Source organism: Xenia sp. Carnegie-2017, unplaced genomic scaffold (genome assembly GCF_021976095.1).
Source record: "Xenia sp. Carnegie-2017 unplaced genomic scaffold, XeniaSp_v1 HiC_scaffold_6, whole genome shotgun sequence".
Classification (NCBI taxonomy): domain Eukaryota; kingdom Metazoa; phylum Cnidaria; class Anthozoa; order Malacalcyonacea; family Xeniidae; genus Xenia; species Xenia sp. Carnegie-2017.
The window spans coordinates 15,425,671-15,450,523 of NW_025813526.1; the positions used below are offsets into that span (position 1 = coordinate 15,425,671).

Consider the following 24,853-nt stretch of genomic DNA (forward strand, 5'->3'; position numbering starts at 1 on the left):
GACAGCAAATTCAATACAACATCATTTTCAACTAAGGTAGAGAAACACACCCAGTCCAACAAATAAAAATGCACTAGAAATATTATTTGGTTCAATCCACCTTTTAATAAAAACGTTGCAACTAACATTGCACAAGATTATTTGAAATTGATTGACAAACACTTTCCTATATTTAATCAACAAACAATAAAATTTTCAAACGCAATACTGCAAAAGTTAGTTACTTTTTTTTGTTTACTTTTACTTTTATACAACTTTTTACCGCCATCAAAATATCACCCTTTTAAATTTTAGTTGTCCCCAACTTAAAAAGAAATAAATATAAATAGGTTTACCACATTTAAGTGCGTTTCTCTGAAACTACTACAGTCATAAATACAAATACTAGTTTTTACATTAAAGTGGGATTTTCCACAGCTTTTGAAGAAAATAATTCTAAATTTGGTCTCCAAACAACTTTAACAAACTTCTAGCTATATCATTGTTACTTTAAATAGAAGTTAGTTTTTTGTGCAATTATTTTTAATTTTGTATTGTGTTGAAATATCAAGGCAAAATATTATCTACAGCAATACGATAATTTTGTGTTCATAGAGTTACCACTATCATCTTGCGACTCACGTCTTTGTAAAAACAATGGTATTTGTACAATTAATGGAGATGCATTCTCGTGTGAATGTGCTGTTGGCTTTGAAGGCAACACTCATGAAGGTTAGCAAGGCTTGAGTTCTCCTTGAAGTTATTGTTGAAAATACAATTTGATTTCCATGTATAAAAGACTTGAATATGGGTCATTAAAAGCTTTATAATCATTCAAATATCAAATACAACTTGGTGTTAAGCTCACTGTAAATCATATCGAACCTAAAAAACGTAATTCCAAGAACGTAATTGAGTATATATGACATAAACACAATTATCAAATATTTATTAGCTACATGTGATATAATCATCAATTACAATACAAACAAAAATTTTGTAGTGCATTTTCATCACAATGTTTAGGGTTGATGTTTTTTTTCATTTTAGTCCCTAACGCTTGTGCCAGCGAACCTTGTAAAAATGAAGGTGTTTGTACAACTGTTGGATCTTCTTATAACTGTAAATGTAAATATGGTTTCACTGGAATGAATTGCCAGAGTAAGTGTACTCATACGTTTTCTTAATTAAAATACAGTCAACATGTATTTAAAACTGGACCAATCCAGATATTTTTATACAAAGCAAATTTTGCAAATTTATGATGTCAAACTTCAAATGACGCCAAATGACCTAAAACTTGAAACTATTGATAATTTTAGTTTTTTATATCAATGACACAAACAGACGCGGCTTTTCCATATCATCGTTTATTAGTATTTGGCACATGTCTTTGGTAAAAAAATTATCAAAATTTATCATTATATTAGACAAAAAGTGCTTAATCATTTTAGCAAATTGTAATACAAATGAAATAATCTTTTCAAAGCAGTTCAGATTATGAAGATATACCATTTACTTCTATTAAAAAAAAGATGCTCTATATGAAAAGCTAGCAACTTCGATGGTTGTTTACTAAATAACTTTAGGTTATGGCAAATAGGAAGGAAAAAAATGGATTTAGTGTTGGGTTTTGGAATGCTTAGTTCGCAATTACATTTATTTACTAATGTTTTAATTTTTATCTTCACGCTTGCAGAGTTAACAGGGAGTTTTAGCAAGAGTACGACTACGACTACGAGTACGAAATTTAACCGTGTAAGGGAATGGCACGATGAAGTTTGCTGTCGTTGTCGCTTCGTCAAAATTTTGCTTTAGTTGTAAACAACAGAACGAGCCTTTTTATTGTGTAAAACACCGACGTTTGCAAAGCAGCTACGGCTCTATTTGACAATAATGATATCAAAGAATCGATAATACTGGTTTTGCGAGAATATTGGACTCTTTAGACTGAAAAATCTTCACTATTTTAAGTTTTATGTACGATATATTTGCACTATTTTATTGTTTGTTTACCTTTCACTTTGCGTACGAAATACATGAAAGTTTTGCAGGTCATATTTTCCTTTTTAATATACATCTGCACTCAAAAAGAGTTCTAAATGAAAGCCTGGATGCTCGAAAATAGTACTGTAAACTAATTTCTTACAGAATGAAGAATTACACCTACTTTCTTTGCTTAAAAAGACATCGTAGTCGCGACTACGAATTTTTTACAAAACATCGTACGCAGATTGATGACGGCCACGTGTTTTTGTTGTCGCAACAATGTTTTCGCGCCAAAATGACGTAAATCGTACTCGTAGTCGTACACGTAGGCTCTGCTAAAACTCCCTAATACCAACACCGTGCGACAAACGTCCTTGTAAAAACAACGGTGTTTGTACAAACAATGGAGATAAATTCTCTTGTAAATGTGCTTCTGGTTTTAAATTCGAAACTTGTGAAGATTCGTTCAATTTTTTCGCTAAACCAAAGGTCTAAGATGTTAAGCCAATTTATTGGATTCATAATTACTATTTAACAATCAAAACAGAGCAAGATTTCTTTAACTTACAAGACACACAATTTGTCACAAACCTACTAAGACAAAGAAATTATTATGACTTTGAACAGTCAACATTGCAACAAGTACTACCTTCAAGTCAAAATCAGTTAGCTGCAAAAATATCAAGTAAATAAATCTTTAACATCTAAACATTGCCTTGGAGAGGATGAATTAAATACTTGTTAATAAAAATACATTAACTCAAATTTTATCATCGTATTCAAATTTCAAAAGTTTTCTTTCTGAAAATTTTAGTCTGTCGATTAACTTATTTCACCTGGTCTGCCTCGAATCTATTCTTTTCTGTATTTGTATTTTAAAAGAATTGGAAACATGAAAGCGTTACCTTTTGTTCATTGTGCACATGCGTCATCAAAGTCATTATAGATGGTTTTCTCAACAGAACTAATTTGGATACACTATATTTAAATTTTTCAAAATTGGATGATATTTCGTTGTAAATGTTAGAACACGACTTCAGTGATTGTTTTATACGATAGGCACTCTTGCAAATATTTCTTTAATATTATGAATAAGTAAATTTACTTACATTTATATGCCAATTATAGCTAGTTAGATAATTCTACAACATAATAAGTTTTTGACAACTACTCTTTAAGACAAGTTGACAATGGATAATATCCAACAAGATTTTTGCTTTTAAAAATGATTAGATGTAAAATAAAAGTTTCCAAACTGAATTATTGCAATTTAGTTTTATACTGCTATTTCGTTAGAAATAATTATTTCCATTTTAATTCCAGCCCTTGTTCATCCTGTCTGCGTGAACGCTAATTGGGGGATATCTTTCAAAAAAAGAGGATGGTCGACCTGTGGCCCCCGAAACAAGTTTATCACTGGCTTTTATCGTAACAGCGTAGTTAAATATGATGGACTCGACCGTCTTGAACAAGCAAAATGCTGCCCGTTAAGTCCAAAATATTTCGCCCAATACATTAATTGTAAAAACGCTGACTGGGAGAGAACTTTCAACATGTTAGTACCTTTTCCTAGAAATATACTTTTAGACAATAATTGTGTGTTGGTGTACCAAGCTAGTGCATGCTACTGTGAAAATGAACGAAAAACCAAAAAAGAGGAAACATTACGCACACCATACAACCATGAACAATCATGACGGTTTAATTTTATGTCAATAAGTGAGTTCCTTATATGGAAAATTTTTGAAAGGGTTAATCTGAGATGGTACTAATTATTTGTTGTTGTGTTTTGACATTTTGACTTTTCATTTCAATCGAGTTTTGTACTTTACTCCTCTTTTAACGTTGTTGTGAAAACTGATCGTTTTGCTAGCTCCTGATAGCTGAGATATTCTGTTTTTTGCAATCAACTTTAAGAATTGTTTTTTTTATGAGCTGCGTAATGTTTATTAATTTTTTTCGCAATGAAAATTAGCGACTGAAACAGCTTTTTAATTAAAAAATTTGCAATGTCTTAAAGAATTAAATTGATGAAATAAAGACAGAAACATATTACCAAACAAATTGTATTTTAGACGAGGAACATGGAATATTTGTCCAGCAGGGTATTTTCTATATGGTCTGTATCGTTCGTGTGGCAATCACTTATATAACATCGAAAGAGGGATGTGTTGCAAACCATTTAATCATCCCAAAAAATATGGTGGCTGTAGCTTTCAAAAAACTGATTTCAAAAAGAAAGGATGGACAATGTGCAAAAAAGATGGCTACTACATTGCTGGGTTAAGACGAGATTATAAAGGGAATTGGCTTCATAATATTGATTACTTGAGATGCTGTAAAATGTGGAAAGGTAACAATCAAAAAACGTATTTATTTTTAAACATTAATGAAAAATTAAAAATTTTATAATCTCTTTTTGTGTAGGTTGAAGCTCTATGGCACCCACTTGACACGTTATTAAAGGTTATGGTTTCAGAAGAAAAAAATATTTGTTGTAGTCAGAAAGTGTATTTTACTTAATTACTTAGCTTACTGTTTAATAAAACTTCGCATTAAAAAGATAAAGCGTGTACTTTTAAATTGCCATGGCACAAACTGCGTACCTAAGTTGTAATGCATGAAACTCTTCAGTGATTTTTCTGCACTTGTAATTCCATGACAAAAAATCACACTAAATTTCTATTCTTCACAAGTATAAAACTTTCAACCACTTTTACACTTGTTATATGAAATATTATGTTTTAAGTGTACACATAACAAGAAGAGTAACTGGATTGCAAGTTGCTTTACCCTGCAAAAACCATTTGAGACCTTATTTGAATGGTAAGGCATAGTGTTGTGGCCTTTAATGATTTGTTTTAGTCTATTCATAAAAATCATTTTTCAGATTTTAAATGGATACATATCTTAAAATAGTTTATTTCTTTAAATTGTTTAAACAAAGTAAATAAAGTTACACAAATCGTTTAAATAGACGGTAATTTGGTCATGTAAAGGAAATTTTGTACGTGATTTGGAAATGCTTTATATACGCAAAAGGTACGTAATAAGTTGGACAGCTGTCTCCATGCGATCAAAAGAATTCCTTTGATTCCGAAGACTGTGCTTTTTTAATCGCAAAATTACTCGAGTTAAGAAGTTCTTTCAAACATTGAATCATGAAAATATTGCAATGTAAAAGAAATTTACTGTCCAAAGTGAATCAAAATTTTATAACATAAGGTTTGAAAGCGAGGTCCAACTTAGACGATACAAATTGCTTGGCTTATTAAATGTTATCTTTGCAGAAACTATTATAAAAAATTAGATATTCCCTATCTTCCATGAAGCCCTTTGACGCTTTCGTTGATGGTGAGAGAGTTATATGGTATAAGGAGGCTCTCGTTCATCACAAGAGAGGTATGAGAAAGTTACATTGCAAAAAGTGACAAGTAAAAGCACGTATAAACATGCTTAAATTATAAGTGAAGTAGGCAGAAGTTGTTTAAACGTTTGTAGTATCCTTGAATGTTTTAGCTTTTATGAGAAGAATTCCGCATGTTGATCAAGGGAAACAGATACTCGTTTTCCATGAAGCACATGGATGGTTTGCTCGTGATAGATGAGAAACAGTAAATGCAAGTGTTAAATCGGAAATATATAAACCAATAAAAATTGTTTGAAACATTTTAAGGTTGTCTTAGTTATAAGTGCCTGAAAAGGCACAGTGTAAGAAGAAGTTAATCGAAATGGTGCTTGGTTTACTTCGTGAGAAGAACTCGTGTAAACAAAAATAAAATTCAAAAGCAAAAGCCCTGTTTTCGTCCATGATTCTGGATATTGTATATTCTATAATATGTTTGCTTTCGTCTGATGCCAAGGAGCTTCTTAGCTTTCTTATTGAAAAAGTAGATAAAAAGCCGCAATACTGCTTGTGTTTTAAAAAAAAAGAAACTTGTGTCATTCTGAAACTCGGATATTGTAGTCTGTCAATAACGAAATATTGCCAAGTTGTGAAAGTTTCTATTTATGTATTGTATGCACAAATTCTCAACGACCATTGCATGTAAAATTTTCTTTTAAACATAAGTTAAATTGTTAAATAAGATATTTAAAAGATTTTTACTGGCGTCATAAATATAGGAAATGTCAATTGTGACTTGTGTCACGTAACAAAAAAAGTAATTTCCTTGATTTTAACGAACGACAGTCATGTGCGCGCAGATACTTTTTCACATAATTTATATTACGTACCTTGTACAGATGATCTTTTCAGCTTTTTATTTTTTAAATTTTAGTCAACATCAGTTCAAGATGTATCACAGAATATGGAATATATAGTTGGTCCACTTTGTTTCGCAATTTACTGCTGTATGTTCATTTAGTATAATAGCAGCCATTAACAATTTCCTCATTTCTAATTGTAGATTATGCAATTTACTGGTTCCACTACGGCCATCAAATGAGCAGTAAGCTATGCGTAATACAACAAAAAATTAAATGGGAGGCCTCACTGTATGTTTCTCAACTACAGATCTATAGACCTTTATATAATATTTGATGATGCAAATATTATGTATGCCTTAATAAAAATACAATTATATTACTGTCATGACAGGGCGGATCCAGGGTGGTGCAACTGATGCGAGTGCATCAGTCATAAAATTGAATATTTCACAACATTATAACTTACAATCAATATGAGCAAAATGCAAGAAATATATCAGATTGGAACGTTTATAGTTTCTAAATGCTTTAAATACCTTAACACTGACAATACATTGACAACAGATATACATTGATCATTGAGAAATATTGTTAAAAGCCTTCGTAGATTGTTTACATGTGAGTATCATATTGATTACAGCCGCATTGTTAAAAAATGCGTCGCTAAATATGGCGTTTTTATGTGTCGACATTTTTAGCGAAAATTTGTTTCATAATCCAGCTACACTGAGCTGAATTTGTATTACTACGTCACGGTGGCTAGATAGTGAATCACTACGTCACGGTGGGGAAAAGTGCACCAGTTGGTGCAACAGTCCCGAGTCTCTTTGGCCGAGTGAACCACCTAAACGTCACGAATTTCATTGTTTTTTAGCCTACGTCACGGTGGGAAATCACTGCTGACTGTTGCACTTAAGCCCACGAACACCAAAATTTCATTCTGACTGGTGTACTTGAGCCAGCGTTATAAATCTTAAAACCTTCAAAATTATAATTACATGACCATAGCGTTTGGCTTATTTATATCTTGAAGTCATAAAGCTGAAAGTAGGCATATATACGATCTTGGCTCATTGATTCAAGACAGTAAAACCAGCGAGATTTCGTCTGTAAGAAAGGATTATGAAGCAAAAGTCTCTGCTGCCATTCCGACTAAAACAGACCTGTTTCGGAAAGGAAAGCTGGCGAGAGATCTTAACGCAGAGTTGCTTATCCCTTAGCATATGGGAGATAATTGGCGGGCTTTAAAGTAAGTAGCTTGAAGTGCTTACTGCTTACTATGCTTGACATTGTAATGCATAGCTATAGGTCTATACTTGTATTTCTGTAATGCTTATGGCTTACTCTCTTTAATGTTAGGAATATGATGGGAAGGGGCACATGGGGTGTTTATTCCTGTTGCATTTATTTAAATTTCAAAGCATCCTGACCTGCATTAATCTATTAAATGGAAATTTACTGTATTGTATTTTACAATGTCAATTTTCAAACTCCATGTCCAATATTGTTGGCTCAATGAAATTTAGCCATTAGTATAAGGCAATGCTCTGGATTTATGCCATAACTAGTGTGCACATAATTATGCATGTTGTTGTGCCAAGTTTATAAAGTGTCATATAACATAAGATCACAAAACATTTTATTCACTACTACATGTTTGAATTTGGGTAATCCTGCATATTTATACTTGAGAATAATTCACCTTTACTAAACGGTTACTGTTTTTCGACTGCCTTATCCAAACACACAGGAGCTAAGCAAGAGTTAAGTGAAGTGCGCAAAACGTGAGCCAAAGGCGAGTGCTATTGTACCGCTTTTCTAAACTCGAGCAACTTTTCTAAGAGTTTGAAAAGGAATTTTAAACAATGAAAACCATTTAGTGAATGTTTTATACAATAACAACAAGAGAATAGTGTTAACAACAAGAGATTGTTCTTAAAAATACATCACTTTTTTTAAATGTTTTTCCATATAATAAAGTAAATGTCAACCAAATTTTATGTTCAATTTTAAGAACCAGGAGGACTCCACTACTCTTCATATCGCAGCACAGGATTGAATTGTCGAAGTCGTTAAATTATTGCTAGAACATGATTATTCCATGATAAACTGGAAGACTAAAGATAAATGGAAAGCACTGCTGGAAACTGCCTTACATGACAAGAAAGATGTGTTGGAATGCTTACAGGACAACAAGGCAGCCATTAAAAACGATTATGAATTCATTAACTGCTTGAATTTGGCCATTTAAAGTGATGATCAAAAGGACGCTATAATGCTATTGTGTCATAATAGATGGCGATAGGTTTGAGTAATCTTACTTACCATGTGTTTTCTTCAAAGCAAAGATATTTCATACCTAAGTTGACATTGTAAAAAAGTGTTACTTTATCAGTATATCCGTTGAACAAGAATAGCTCTTGCTTATAACGCAATTCTTTTAATAAACTTTAGTAAACTACAATTTAAGAACTTTGATTTTTGTTTTCAGGTTTTGGAAAAATCTTTTCACGATCCTGAAGTACAGATTTCAAATTTGGTTTCAAAAAACATATCAGATGTGGCTTACCAAGCTCTTTGCAACAGCCTGATTTCCACAGGTGTCCAAGAATGGGATGATTATAAAGTTGAATACGACTTCATATGTTTACAAGTTAGTGGCAAAGGTATGTTCACTCTGTTTTTATTCTCTTCTTCACATCGTTCCTTAATGTGCCATTCACTAAAAAGAATAATATCTTCATATAAATATGTTTTATAACTTTTATTGTACCTGCAGAGTGCAGTATGAAGTCTACTAAACGTAAACCTAGCACACATGGCTGTCAAAGCGATGGTGGATAATATAAGCTACAAATGTCTTTCTCATCCTGTTTAATTGAAATATCTTGAAGAAAAGTGGAGAAATAACACATGGAAGTATTACACACTTGAATTGTTTATATATCTTGTGTTTTTACAATTTTTTTAACTTCTATGCATTTAGCATTCCCAGCTATAAGACAACGCTTTTAAACAAAGATGATAGTTCAACATATACCATTCCTAACACGACACAAAGTATTTTTAACAAAACAAATTGCATTCCTGTTTATGAGAAAACATCCCAAGACAACGGTAATCCAGCGCATATACATCTAATCAACAATAAAGTTTCTTACGATGTGTTTGTTATTTCTAACAATAGATAGTGCCTCCTTGACAATGGCAATGGCAGTTCGTTTGTTTTTTTTCGGGCTATGGTTAAAATAAGGAACTTTGTTAAGTGGGATGAAAAAACATTTATTATTTTCTTCTTTATTCTTTCTATAAATTATCTTAAGTAATTAAAAAGATACGTAAAGTCTTTTCTTGAGTGAATATTAGCTAAGCTAAGTTGACTTTTTCGCCTTTCCCACGTAAGTTTTTAGTTCGGTTTTTGGACAAAAACAATTTAATAGTTTTTTCAAAAATGTCAGTTGGTATACGTATTAGTGATATCTGATTTATTACAATTTAATTTTCTTTTTCTATAGTTAGTTCTTTACAAATTGCACTTCTTTATCGACGACATGAACTTTTGGAATGTGTTCTCTACATATACACAGTCATCTTTCCTCGACGATTTCTCAGTGTAAAGCCTGTTCCATAGCATTGTTTTCTACACGGCTTTATCTGGTTACAAATATCACCCAATTTCCATACATTAGTGTGCTGATTTATACAATAAGAAGAATGGAATTCACATTATGCATGGTTTACATATCACTTAAACATCAAAATAATTTTGGTAACAATGCGGGAAGTGTTGGATTGAGTTGTGTAAGCTTTACAATTAAATGTTATGACGATTAAAATTTCGTGGTCTGTAAAAACATACTATCTTGATACTCGTCGATACTAAAAGTTTTTTGTTTCTGTTCACCTCAGTTGAGAAAAATATTTAAGTAAATTTTCTTCTCTAGATGTAATGATCCTACTGTTATTCTTCTTGGTAGCGTTTGCAAAAGCATTTACGGTGATCATGAATGATAGAGAAAGATTCAAAATCTTTGGGCATGCTGTTTTAACTGCCATTTCCTTGATGATGGGTGACTTTAATTTGGAAGAAAGTTTTGTGGAAAATGATATCTCTTAGTTCAATACATTGAAAACGCTGCGAATAGTTTATTTTGTTGTGTTTCTTCTGTTTGTGTCTATCATCATTATGAATCTTTTGGTTGCTCTTGCAGTTCAAGACATAAGTGACGAGTTCAAGAAAAAAATAGGCAAATCAAACCCTTTTATACTGTGTGTAATTGGAATTTTTTGAGAAAGCAATTTGTTCTTATAAATGAGAAGCCTATATAGGAGAATCTTCTTTAACTTTAATATCAAAAATATCACTTTGATTGAAAATATAGTCTATATGCACACTGCCTTATAATGATTGAAGAAAAGAGAACAAGAGCAGTCTTCTGAGGTGAATAAACAACAGGAAAAAACAGTCTTTACATTTCCTTAGATATAAACTTAGATAGCGAAAGTTAGTATAGGTAGTTTTAAGAAAAAATTAGAATGCAAAAAATATATTAACGCTACTTAAAAAAGCTAATACGCACAAAAATAACTTAAAGGAAAGCTTAATCAATCGTGCAAGCTTTTTTTAACTCTAGGTTTATTTTACCAAATCAGCGGACACTGTTTTTCACTACTAAAATAATAGGATGTCAAGTCTAACGATGGTAGTTGAATGAAAAGATTTTATTTTGGAGGCTTCAGATAAAGAGAAACACTATATTAATAGCCTCCGATGTCAACGCCAAATACGTCGGTACAACGTATTTGTGAAAAAAAGGATAAAAGCTTCGATATAAACCTCAACCTTTTGTAACTATTTTTTTCTGTGAATATAAGATAACTTAACTCAATATATTTTTTTAAGGAGTTATTAAAAGAGAACAAAAACAGCCTAAATTTACAACCCTATTGTATAAACTAAAAGATAACGTGTATCAGTGTTAGCATAAGTGATGATCTTATGTAGAGCAATGTCTTTTCTCTAGGATAAAATGATAATTGGTTTAGAAACAAAGATGCACAGCTTTAAAAATGGTCTTGTTTGAATAGCAACAACTTTTTAAAACCAGCTGCAGATTGCTGAAACGTCGAGACAAAACTTCGGTTACATGATTTGGAAATATATTTATGGGTCTGACCTCATTTTAACAGTTTTAGAAAAAACATTAAAGCAATGACGTATTGGAAATGGAACTTACAATTGTGAAACAGGAACTTAAAAGGATGAAAGAGAAAGTCAAAGTAAAAATTAAAGAATGACAAAGACTTTAGTAAAAAGATAAGAGATAAACTTAAAATGATGAAAGACAAATTGATAAAGACAATGATGGGCATTGAGAAAGACAGGTCTCAAGAAATCCAAGCCATTACTAGACTTCACTTTAGAAAGGGTGTGTATTAATATATTAAAGTGTACCTGGCTGATTTCTTTAGGAAATGAAATTCTTTTAAAAACCAAATAGATCACTCGCAATAAATAAAGTACTCTAAGTCACCTGTGACTGAGTTAATGATGATATAGGAAATACAATGGCGAACACAACTTGTAAATTTGTGACAAAAATTTTAAATTGACGTTATATATGTCGACATTATATATTGAGGGTATATTTGAATTTTCATCAATGTAATTACTTTTTACCAGATATCAACTTTTTTTTCTGTTGGTCATAAGTTGGCAGTTATTTTCTCGCTTTTAAAACATGATTCTTTACTTTAATCTTCTTAAAGAAAATGGCTTAAACACGGGAGTATCGTTACATGTTTGTAAATGTAGATCATCCAGGATAGTATAGTCTTGAGAAGGACTGTTTTTGTTGTTGTTGACTGTCGTTTTGACAACCTTAGCGGTGGTCATCTTCAGAGTCAAAAGAATCTGAATATGACTCCGTCTAAGGTTGTTGAAACGTCAGTCAACAACAACAAAAACAGTCCTTCTCAGGACTATACCAACCAGGAAGATCTACATTGACAGACATTTAATCTTCTTGCCGCATCAAATTACTTAAGGACATAGTGCAAGTGTCTTTCAAAGTAAATGTTAATTTCGTTTAGAATATGCACTTAACAATATCTACTTTAAAAAACAATAATGAAATGAATGTGATTAGTTATTTTTCATAATGTGATGTATGACGACATCTGCCAGATCTGTTGTAAACGACAACTCATGATGCATGTTGTTTTGTTGCGTTGGATTTGTTCTTGCGAGATTGCTATTAATAAAACTCTATAAGCACTATATTGAAGACGAAGAAAACGTTTTACTACGACCAGAGGAATTTCAAACCCAGCTAGGCGACCACACGGGCCGACAAAATTAATACGGATTAAATTTAAGATAACGACTTTTTTGGAAAACAAATAATTTAATGGCAATAATGAAGAAGGGCAACATTTTGTCGAACGTAAAAATCACTTTTTCAGAGCAAAAATATGAAAGACGAAACAAAACACCGATCGATTTTTTTGGTAGCGTAGGGACGAAAACGTATAAGTTGATTCAAAGTTTGGTAGCCAACGATGTCCTCAAAACTAAGAGCTACGACGAGCTGACGCAACTGGTACAGGATATAACTACCAACCGAAACCATCAAATAATTCACAGACAATAGTACAGCGTTAAAAATTCAATACTCGTTTCCAAAACCAAAGTGAGATCTTTTCAATGTTAGTGGCAGGACTAAAGCGTTTAATCAGAGGAACGCGAATTTGTTTGAAATTTGGACGAAATCTTGCGAGATTGATTTGCTTATTGGACAAATTTCCATAAGACTCAATAGCGATTGTTAGCAGAAGTAAAACTAACCTTAAAGTGAAAACTTCACCTTTCTTTTGCCATTGAAACATCCGAGAAGGTCGCTTCAAAGGATCGCTGAAAGACCACTTCGTGTTGTGTTTACACCACTATACCCCATACTAACTTCAAACAATACTGCAAGAAACATTATACCTTCAGCAAAAGATGTCGAAATTAAATTAATTCGCTTTGAAAGCAATAAATATTCCTTTTTGATATGACTCCCTCATTCAGTTTCTAAGAATTTGCCGGTCGTGCTTATCTTTTCATATTTTCTTTTATTTTTTTTCGGTTAGTTTAGAGACTAACTTTAATTTATAATGTCAGCAAGTTGTTGATTTATGCTCAGTTCTCATTGTTTGGATCTCTTTGTTATTATCCAATTTGCCAGTTTCTTTGAGATCATAATGTAAAATTTCATCCAAATCAGGATATAAAATTTTGCAATCTACACTAATGAACTAACATGAGAAACTAAGCACTAGATTTGCGTGAGCATATCTCACGTAACTCTTTAGTGACTTAGTCCAATGACAAAATAGAATTGCAAGCATTAAATTTAATGACTAATTTTGATCTGTAAACACAGTCGGGTGACTTTTTGATTTACTCAAGATCCGCTCCAGATTAAGACTATTGCGATAATTCATTATGCTATTTTAGTTAAATAATTATTTGCTCTAATGAAAAATGAAAAGCAATAAAATCAATGTGTGTCGATTCATTTCTCTAAAGCCAATTGCACAAAGCTTAACTATGTTTTTTGTCTCTTGTTTACCAACCACGACAAAATAAGCGTGGGCGTAGAATTTAGCTCAATGAGCGTGGAAAAAGTAACAAGGTAGACATAACTTTTTAATCATATAATGAACACAAATTCAAAAAAAAACTTTGTGTTAGGCATACTATACCTGTCATCTTTTAATGCTTCTTTGCATGATGAAAAACCTGAAAAATAAATTTTAAGAAGCGTTAGATAAGCATCAGTCACATTTGGGACGACATTAAACAACACGTAATATGAAATGTAGCTAACTTTAATTTCCTATATTCTTTTTTTTTTATTGAAGCGTTATTGAATATACTAAAGAGCGCTTTGAATTAAACCAATCATCAATACTGGTGAGCAACAAATTCATGTCAAAGTTAGCTGACAAAAAAATTGGACAATTAAAGTGCTAATAAGAGAAAACAGCAGAGCTGATTGCAAACATTGATTTAAGGAAAATAGAGAATGTAAACAAACGAATAAAGCGATCTAGCAACATGAACTGACTTGCACGGGGTCAATATTGAGAAAAGAAAATTAAAAAACACCGTGCTCAATGTGAAAATGGAAGAAAGATGAAACATAGAAGTAATTGCCATTGTTAAGTAACATGAATCAATTATCTACATTTCTAGCTAGACACAAAATAAAATTAATAGAGTAGAAAAGAATAAAGAACGAGAAGCAAAACTTATCAAAGAAGATCGAGATATAAATTTACTATAACAGCGAGAAATTTAATAAATACCTTACTGAAAAGAAATTAACTAGATGTTAAAAGGTCTTAGGAGCAACTTAAGCAAAAACGTCCAAGTTAAAAATTTCAGCATTTAATAAAACTATAGCTGACTGGGTACGGTTTAATAACATATTGTTGAGCGAGTTAATGCCACGTAATACAAATTTGAAAAAAATTCTGTTTTTTGCTAAAAGTAATTGATAAAAAAGTGCGAGATGAGATCTTATTTCCAGTTTGGTTGAGAGCATTTTAATCAAAAGACTAAAGAAAATACAGTTAAAATACTTACATCGATTTAACTACTTAGCTTTATAGGAAATGAATTTGCGTTTTTTTTTATTTACTATTTGACATTTTCAGTAAAATTCACGAGAAGTGTTTTGACTTTGAATTATTTTTATAAACTTAATTATAAAACGATTGTGGTAAAAATACAACTTTAACTTACCAGACTTAGGTAATGAAGGCACTTTTATAACATTTCCACTTGCAAATTGGTACACAAGATTCCACTTCATTACAAAAGTGTTTTCATTTAGACCACGTGTACATTCATCAATGATCAGCATCTTATGACAGGATTTATCACGTGTAATGTCATTGTTCAACAAATTCAAATAAGTTATTTTACCAACAAATGACATATTTAGATCAAAACACCATTCACACATTCAAGTTTTTGACCAATAGCAACAACACCACCACCATGCAATAATGGTAATAAATATTTCAACTTAGTTTTGCTATACATTATAAATCCATCAATAATAATTTTTTTACTCATGTGACCAATGATGATGGCCAGGTGATGCCAGAAACCGTCGTTGATTTGTGGAATGTTGAGTTTTCTGTAAAGTAAAGAAAAGAACTAAGTTAGAGAAGTAGTACTATTTTCATTGATCAAAAAGCTGTATTTTGGAACTCCCAAGTTATCTTAATCAAAACAAGATATTTTTTGTAAATTCGTTATATTGATAGATTATAAATGAAGAAACTGGAATTTTTTGAAGCGATGAGCAAAAAAAATATTTTATAATTTACATTTGTCAATTCGTTCTTCTTGAAAAAAAAACATCTCTTTTAAACCAAGAATTCAATAAAAGATAAGAAAAACGAAACAAAACTTAACTTTAAATACTAAGTTCCCAAAACAAAGTGCATCAAAAGTCTCGTATGTAAACTACTTGATAATTACATCACCAAAAATGTCCCGCTTGTTTAAAAACTAATGTCTATTATTAAAAATGAATGTTGATTGATAAATGATGCAAATAAATAAGTAAGTTCTTTCGCAATAACGGTGTAATTGTGTTTGGTTGTCCTGAAATGTGATATTTCCAGTTAGTTTTACGAACGCAACTTAAACAGATTTTGGATCTGCATTTGTTAAGTGTTGATACAATAAAAAAAAACTAAATCATTACAACGCCCCTTACAAAATATCCTTTGACTGCATTCTGATAAAAGCCAATTATTTTCAAAGCCAACAAAAAATTCATCAGGACTATCTTCTATAGCGTATGAAACAGGGCCATTCGTTGACTCGAGTTCATTTTTATCCAAAACATCAACGTTATCTCTGACATATTAGGCATCATATCATCCATTAGAATCATGTTCTCAGCATGTGCGTTGGGAAAAAGCAAATCATAACTTTTGTTAAAAGCTAAGAATGAATTGAAATTTTTTATATTTATATAAATATGAGAAAAACCATTGTGTAGCTATGTAAAAATCATCTAAACTTACACGATTGGAGTTCGCATGTTTCGTTGTACTCCTAAACAAACGAAACTAACATTTGAATTGAAGAGAAAGGAATTTGTGTTTAAATAACAAACATCGTTTAATATTTTACATTTAAATATAAAAATACGAATTTGATATAACTAGAAAATAAAGTTTTATCAAAACATTTATTCTTGGATTGAGTAAAAACTTCTTTTTATCTTGAAAGGGGAATTGAGAAAAATGTAATCATAAAATCGATTATGTTTCAAATCGTTTTCTTTGCTATTGTTGAGGACACTATGCAACATTTCACAAAGACTCCAACGTCCCTGACTTAACCTTCTCCTGAGGTTTATAGATCGACAATATGGTTCCTTAGCGCAAGAAACAGTGCATTCTATCTCATTTGCCACATCAATTTTTTTGTATTTCAATAATATTTTGATGAAAAAATAATTTGGGTGTAGCTAAAAGCAAATTTTTTAAATTTTACGACAAACAATATTTATAGCTAATATTTTCTACATCACGTGCCTTACCTTTGTGTGAAGAATCGAAGCAAATATTGAAACACGTGATTTGATGAAAGTATTAAAAACACCAAAAAGAGTCAAGAGCATCTTTATACAGTTTTGAAAACATGTTGCCTCACATAAACATTGCAGTCAAAAACGGCTTAGCTAACTGAATCACTAAAACAAATTAGTTTTGATACGATCGTTTCTTTAAGTGCTTTTTTGTATTGAAATAATTATCTTATGCTAAATATTGTTTACTCGATCATACAGTGTAGTGCAAAAAATATTCCATTTGTAATCTGTTCTACTCAAAATGTAAAATATTATGCTGTCAAAACGTTTATTAAACCCGTAGTTTTCTACTTAAATCGCAACTTGTCATTCAAAAATGCCGTTAAATAGCGTTTGTGAATTTATCTAAGTTAAAATAGTGTGCTGACATTAAGCAAAAAATGAAAAAAAAGGGCATCAATAATTAAACATTTACAAGTAACACGCTCAATGCTATAAAAAAACGAATAAATATTGTTTGTTTTCTCTTAATAGCTAATGTTTCATTCATTTGCATTAAAATGACACTGAAAAGGAACTCTTATTTATGCCGTAAAAATAGCATTAGACTGCTTTGCAAAGAATATTTTGAAATTAGTTTGGAAATAAACAATTCTCTCCTTTACTCAAAAGCACCTTCTTAATTTCAAAGGCTAAATCTCAGTAAATGCATAATTGAAATAATTGAAAATTGCAAAAAAAAAAAGGCAAAATTGCTTCTTCGAAGCTGCCTATCGTCCGAAAAGTCTTGATTGACTTACCTTTGTGACGTCATGCAAGGCACTTGTCAATAGAAGATATATTTGCCAAATACCTTTGATGATATCATAATTCTGCTAGAATTGGATTTTTGCAAAGATGGACATGGTCCATTGAATGTAAGCTACAGATTATAGCAAGTTGTTCCCTCTGTCACCCAAATGATCGTAATAAAGTAAATGGTTTGAACCCGGGAGTACCGTTACATGTTTGTAAATGTAGATCGTCCAGGTTGGTATAGTCTTGAGCGTTTAAAATTAAACACTCGATGCCAAAACCAAAGTGAGATCTTTTCAATATTAATGGCAGAATCAAAGCGTCTAATCAGAGGATCGCGAATTTGATTGAAATTTGGACGAAATGTTGCAAGATTGATTTGCTTATGAGACAAATTACCATAAGATTCAATAGCGATTAATAGCTGAATCAAAACTAACCTTAAAGTGAAAACATAACCTTGCTTTTGCTGCTATTAAAACATCCGACAAGGTCACTTCAAAGGATCATTAACGTAATGGAGGCGGTTGTCTTGCTTCACGTTTCTTGTGTACTTAGGTAAGCCATAAAAACGGAGTGGTTGAGAGCCTTTTTAGAAAATGGTATTGTATACTTGGTTGTCAATTGAGCCCTTCCTTTTTAATTTTCTGAGGAGTCGTTGTAGTTTAGCTTCTCGGGATAGCGTAGGATTTTCATCAAGCAGTGTGAAGTTTGTTGTGTTTAATACGTATATTTTATGCTCATTATAGATTAATCAAATGAAAGCTTTGAAAAAGTGATTTTCTAATACATTTTTATGGAGTATGCTAAACATTACTCAAACAAACAGTGTTGAATATAGTTCGCAAAGCTTACTTTAAAGAGAAAGTAAATCTTCAGCTAGTTCTACATAAATCGAACTACAAATATATATAGCCTGAAACAAGAACACATGTGGTTCCTATTACCACTATTGTAATTAAGAAACAAAAATGAATCCTATTAACTTTACTTCTCTATATGCCTTTCCTCTTAAGCAAAAGGTATAGTTCCTACAGCTGTTTATTTGAGGTTTACGCTTGCAATAAGAAAACTTAGATGAGCCACCAAACCCAATGAAAGAATCGGGTGTATGACAATTATTTTTATTATTTCCTATGATACCAAGCCTTACAGGAGCGTTTAACTTTTTTGGTGCAATGACGTTAAAACCTTCTTTATTGCAATTTTGTTGAAGAACGCTGTCTTTGATTAATGACATCCATTGGCTTCGGTTCACACTTGTTTTGCGGTATTTTCCATCAGCGATGACATCATACAAACATTTAGCTTCATCTTGAAGCTGATTAAGTTTGTACCGTTGAGTTTCATTCCAACACATATCTTGTTAATTTTGGTGCTCCAGTAGGTAGGAAGTTTTGTTTCCAAATCATCCATTCCTGTTTTACCACTTTTAATATTGTAACTACTTTTATTTGTCCAAAACGATGAGTCAAAATCGAATGTTTTCTAAACAAAATTTGTAAAAATTAAATAATGAATTAAAAATTCTGTTCAAAGTTAAACATTTCTAACATTTATTTTAATTAAAATAGTATTTCCTGTCTCCAAAAAATAAGTTAATTGCATTAGACATTAACTGATCTGAGGTATTATAACTTCTACCATACAACGACAAATCGACCTTCTGTAACTGTTTCAATGTTAACACAGGCGGAATTCATATTGTGGCGATGGCGACACTTACTGTCTCTCCTTCCACAATAAACTCTTTACTCATTGTAATTTTAAGTTTATGTCGAGAATGTAAAATGAACTAAATATACAAAAATTCAAAAATAAACTTAAAGCGTTAGCAGTTATACTAGTTAATCATACATAACTACATTCATCTTTACGGGCTTGCCGATATGATAAATACCCTAGTCCAGCCCGTATAAATTTATCTTATTTCCTTATTATTGTTATATTGTATCCATATCTGTATAATTATGTAACTGTTTCATATTCTTTTATATAAACTTTGTATTATTTATGTAATAATATTCACTTATACTGAAGATAGCATCATGAGATGCCAAAACATGTCTATTATTAAAAAACTCTTCGTCTTTATTTATTGCAGTGCAGTTGTTGTATTTATGGCCTCGAATCAAGTTTCCATTAAAACCCGTGCATGAGTGGTAACCACAAATGTTATCCAATATTAATGATTTCTACGATTTCATGGAAGTCAAGCTTAAGTAAAAATTTTAAATTTAAAGATAAGAAGTAAATTTATTAAAAAATGAAGCTCGTTAATGCAACGAAAAAAGATTTCTATCAATCTGTTAATGCCTTCATTTATCTTTAAACGCAAAGAATTATGTTGTTATACTACTACACTTGTTTAAGAAAAAATTTAAACAATTTTAGTTGTACCTTATTTCCATCAACTTTCATCACCAGCGTCTAACCTTGTCCAGTACAACCAGATATGATTCTTTTGCAGAAAACTTTGCTGTAGCCACGTGAAGTGTTTGTCTTTATCAAGTACACACCATCTTTTGAACTTTTGCATTTGTTTAGAAAAAAAAAACTATTTTGAATCTGGATTTTGTTTCTAGAATTTATTAATACAATATTTTATGACAAGAAACGTTGGCAAACATCAAGTTTTATCAAGCATTTTGTTTAAGAACAAAAAATCCCGATTGAATATAATGATGGAGAGTTATGTATTATCTATTTAATAAAATATGGAAAACATTTAGAATGTATTATATTGCTAAAGCATCATAAACTGTACGTTTTAGATAAGGTTTTTTCATAAAAGAAATATTTCAAAAAATGCAACTGCATTAAGAAAATGTTTATTTTTTTAAAAATTGACATAAAATGAGAACTGATTAAGAACAGGTGGAGCAGATCTGTCGGAAACTGAAAAGGACATCATTCATCATAAGTTAGAAGCATGCACAAAATATCAGTAATGACGTCAAGAGTTGGGAGTTATAGTGGAGAGAAAATGAGAGAAGCAAGTTAGTTGTGAGACGTATGTGACCAAGACGAAATCCATTGTCCAATACAGTAACGAACGTACATTTTATTTTGAGAGTTTTCTAGTTAATATACCTTTGTAAACCATTTTGTCACGTGTTTACTTTGATCGTTTGTGACTTATCGAGGAATACGATTTTGGAGGCACAATTCTTGACAGATCTATGAATTTTCATACATCTATCATTGATCATTTAAGGTGTAAAATTTTGAATTCCAAAGCCTCAGAAATGCCATTTTCATCGTTTTAGAGCAATACAAATTTTATTGTGGGCATCGTTTTTTCGTAAAAAGAACACATTTTGCTAAGTTTTTTTAAAAAAAAAACTTTGAAGTTTACCATACTGTTAGTTTACAAAACAAATAGTTCACAATTGGCTGTCAGTTGAAGTTGGTAAAGCCAGTCACAACAACAACAAAATTTAAACGAACATAAAAATCGTTTAGTAGAGATCCGCTTTTTATCTCAATTGGCTATCAGTTGAAATTTTGTAAAGCCAATCACAATAAGAACAAAGTTTTAAAGGAACTATTTACACAACAGCAATTGCAGTCCCTTATTGGTTGGGCTACCCTTTTTATACGCCGAGATTTTTCCAGATCGCCCAATCATCAAGCAATTGACCAATAAAAAGGCTTCCTTAGCTTTCTTGAACCTCATTATTGGTCAAACCAGTCAAGCCAACACGCTTATTAACCAGTCAGTTAATATAATTCCAGATATGTTAAAATCAACTGATCTGTTTGCTAAGGTGATATTTATATACGTTTTTAAATATAAAACGGAATTTTAACATTGAAATTCGAACTAGTATGAATCGGGAATTTAATGATTGCAAAAAATTTGAAAATTAAACATGAAACTTACATGTAATTCTTTTAATTTAATAGTTTATTGTAATTCTATGAGTTATTGGAGAATGAAACTAAGGAGTCACGTGAGATATGCGCACGCAGATCATGTGTTCAATCTTTAACGCCGCGGGTGATGTCAACATAAGAAAAAACCCCATAGGTTGAGAACACAAACCTAATTAGTCTCTCAGGCATTAATGGGGTGGGTGACTCCTTATAGTTTCCTTTTTCAATAGCTCAAAGAATTACAATCAAAATTGAACTTTCAGGTAAGCCTCGTTTGATTTTTAAATTTCAACTATGTCATTCTGTACGTCACTAAGGAGTCACATTAGATATTAAAATAATGGGATCATGAGCGTACGTAATAGTTAAAACCCATAAAAAATCAATTATTTTGGAAAAAACCGCTCTCAATGAATAACAATAACACGCTATTTTGCTACATTTGGTCCTGTGCACAAGACTGTGACAACGCTTGCCCAATATTGTATTTACTGTATAGGGAATTATTATAAAATCTGTTAAAATGAGATGCATTTATCCAGCCAGCCGCTTGCAAGATTCTAGTAATATCGGCATTACTTCATTTTGCTGCAGACGATGAGGCAGCTCTGGTGCTGTGTCCCGTGAAGTCAAAAATACCAGCCATTTTCAAGATTTTTTCAAGCCACCTTGATAGAGTGTCAGATGTTACGGATTTATGCGGCTTTTGGTAACTAATATAATCAATAAAGTAAATGGTTTGAACCCAGGAGTATCGTTACATGTTTGTAAATTTAGATCGTCCAGGTTGGTATAGTCCTGAAAAGGACTGTTTTTGTTGTTGTTGACTGACGTTTCGACAACCTTAGCAATAATCATCTTAAGAGTCAACTGATTCTGTAGATGTCTACAGTCCTTCTGTCTTTCTCAGGACTATACCAACCTGGACGATCTAAATTTACAAACATGTAATATAATCATCAATTGTTTATATTTACTGTCTCGTATGTCCCTTGTTCTTTGAAATATTTTTCAATACCTTGAAGGGTCAAAGTGCAACGTTGTCGGTGAAGGATTTTTTCACCACTGATTACTGCCAGGTCTTGATGTTTTGAGCAATTTTGTGAATTAAAAAATGAGCTGATCACTTACTAGCTGTAAATGCTCAGTAGACAGTGCTTTCAACGTTTGACATCTATGCGCAGAGATAAAAGAAAAAAGCATAGTTAGTTTTAATTTCATTTTTTTAGGTTGAGGTGCTCAACAGGTGTTAAAGTTTGTATAAATTCAAAGATATCATGTACATACCTTACATGTCTGTATTTTAGTGGGCTTGGTCTAGTTTCAAAAACTTCCTTCATAAAACTTCGTACACTTGGGTGATTCCCAAATGATAAGTTATTTTCCTGAATAGCAACTGCTGAGAGAGCACCTCGTCCTGTGTTTACACCACTATACCCCATACCTACTTCAAACAATATTGCAAAAAATTTTATGAAGAAAATATCTTGAACTAGGAGAGCAAAAGTACGAAATTCAGAAATTCTATAATCATGTTGCTGGTTCTGTTTTGAGCCAAGATATTAGAAACTGGATTGTTATTGAAAACCATGGACTACTACCGAACAGAACTACATTAATATCCCATTGAAAATACGATTTCTTAAATTAAAGTGCATTGGTTTCTCTGATATAGCACTTTTCATATTGCTGTAATGTATGTCAAGAACAACATATTAATTCTCAAAAACGCTGACCTTCTTGTATTACTTTTCTCTTGTGTCCTTACAAATTACAGTTACCTATTCTAATTTTTTTAAGTTCAAACAATTTGACAAACTTTTGTATTTTACATTATGCCTTTCAACTTTTTTTCGTTTTTTGGTTAAAATATCAATGAATGACTAAAAAAGTATTTTGTACAAAGAAGCTATACATAATTGGAAAAGTCTCATGTTGAAGACAGATGTCGCTTCTTTTACTAGATTGCTACTCTTAATGTTTTAAATGATATCATAATTCCTCAAAAGACTTAAAAGTTCTTTGCCATCAATTTTTGTTTCTTCCACATTCAACTTCATTGTAACCAATGCATCTTATGTGAATTTTTAATCACCTGGAATTGAAAAATGGATTTTGTCAGATGATGCAGTACTATATTTAATGTTTCATGCATGTCATCATAAGCTTTTCTTTAGCAAATATTTTAAGGTAGGAGCATAATTTGGCACATTGAACAAAGTAGTGTTTATATTGATTTTGATGTACTAACCTGCTTACTATAACAAATAATTCATTTACAGAAACACCAGATGGCACGTATAAAAATTTAGCATAAAGCAAACCTTGTTTTTTCACAAACCATCATCATGATTGTCCATAATCTGTCAAATTGTCCAGGCTAGCTGTTCAAGACACACTTATTTTTTATTATACGAAATGTACCAAAGAAATCATTAATTAATGATTTCTATGTTAAAGTTGTATTTCTACTCAAATCGTTTTATACTTATGTTTATAAAAATAATTCAAAGTCAAAACATTTCTCGTGAATTTTACTGAAAATGGAAAATAGTAAATAAAAAACGCAAGTTCATTTCCTATAAAGCTAAATATTTAAATCGATGTAAGTATTTTAACTGTATTTTCTTTATACTTTTAATTAAAATGCACTCAACCAAACTGGAAATAAGATCTTATCTCGCATTTTTTTATCAAATTATTTTTAGCGCAAAACAGAATTTTTCTTCAAATTTGTATTACGTGGCATTAACTCGCCTTACAGATATATTCTTAAACCGTACCCAATCAGCGATAGTTTTATTAAATGGCGAAATTTTCAACTTGGACGGTTTTGCTTAAGTTGCTCCTACAGCCTTTTTAACTTGTAGCTAATTTCTTTTCAGTAAGGTATTTATTAAATTTCTTGCTGTTATAGTAAATTTATATCTCGGTTTCTTTGATAAGTTTTGTTGCTCGTTTTTTATTCTTTTCTACTCTATTAGTTTTTTTATTTCTAGCTAGAAATGTAGATGATTGATTCATGTTATTTAACAATGACATGTACTTCTATGTTTCACCTTTCTTCCATTTTCAGATTGAGCACGGTGTTTTTTAATTTTCGTTTCTCAATATTGACCTCATGCAATTAAATTCATGTTGCTAGATCGCTTTAGTTTGTTTGTTTACCGTCTATATTTTCCTCAAATTAATGTTTGAAATCAGCTCTGCTGTTTTGTCCTATTAGCACATTATTTGTTCGATATTTTGCCAGCTAATTTTGACATGAATTTGTACCTCACTAGTATTGATGATTGGTCGACGTTTTAATTCAAAGCGCTCTTTACTATATTCAATAACGCTTCAATATAAAAAAGAGTATAGAAAATTAAAGTTAGCTACATTTCATATATTAT

General features: G+C 31.4%; 1 long non-coding RNA gene across 1 annotated transcript; it reads left to right on the forward strand.

Moving 5' to 3' along the window:
* The first annotated feature begins 3,298 nt into the window (after positions 1–3,298).
* On the forward strand, positions 3,299–4,315 carry LOC124458120. Its single transcript, XR_006953017.1, has 2 exons — positions 3,299–3,523; positions 4,044–4,315. It is a non-coding gene; the product is annotated as an uncharacterized LOC124458120 (long non-coding RNA).
* The last annotated feature ends 20,538 nt before the right edge of the window (positions 4,316–24,853 follow it).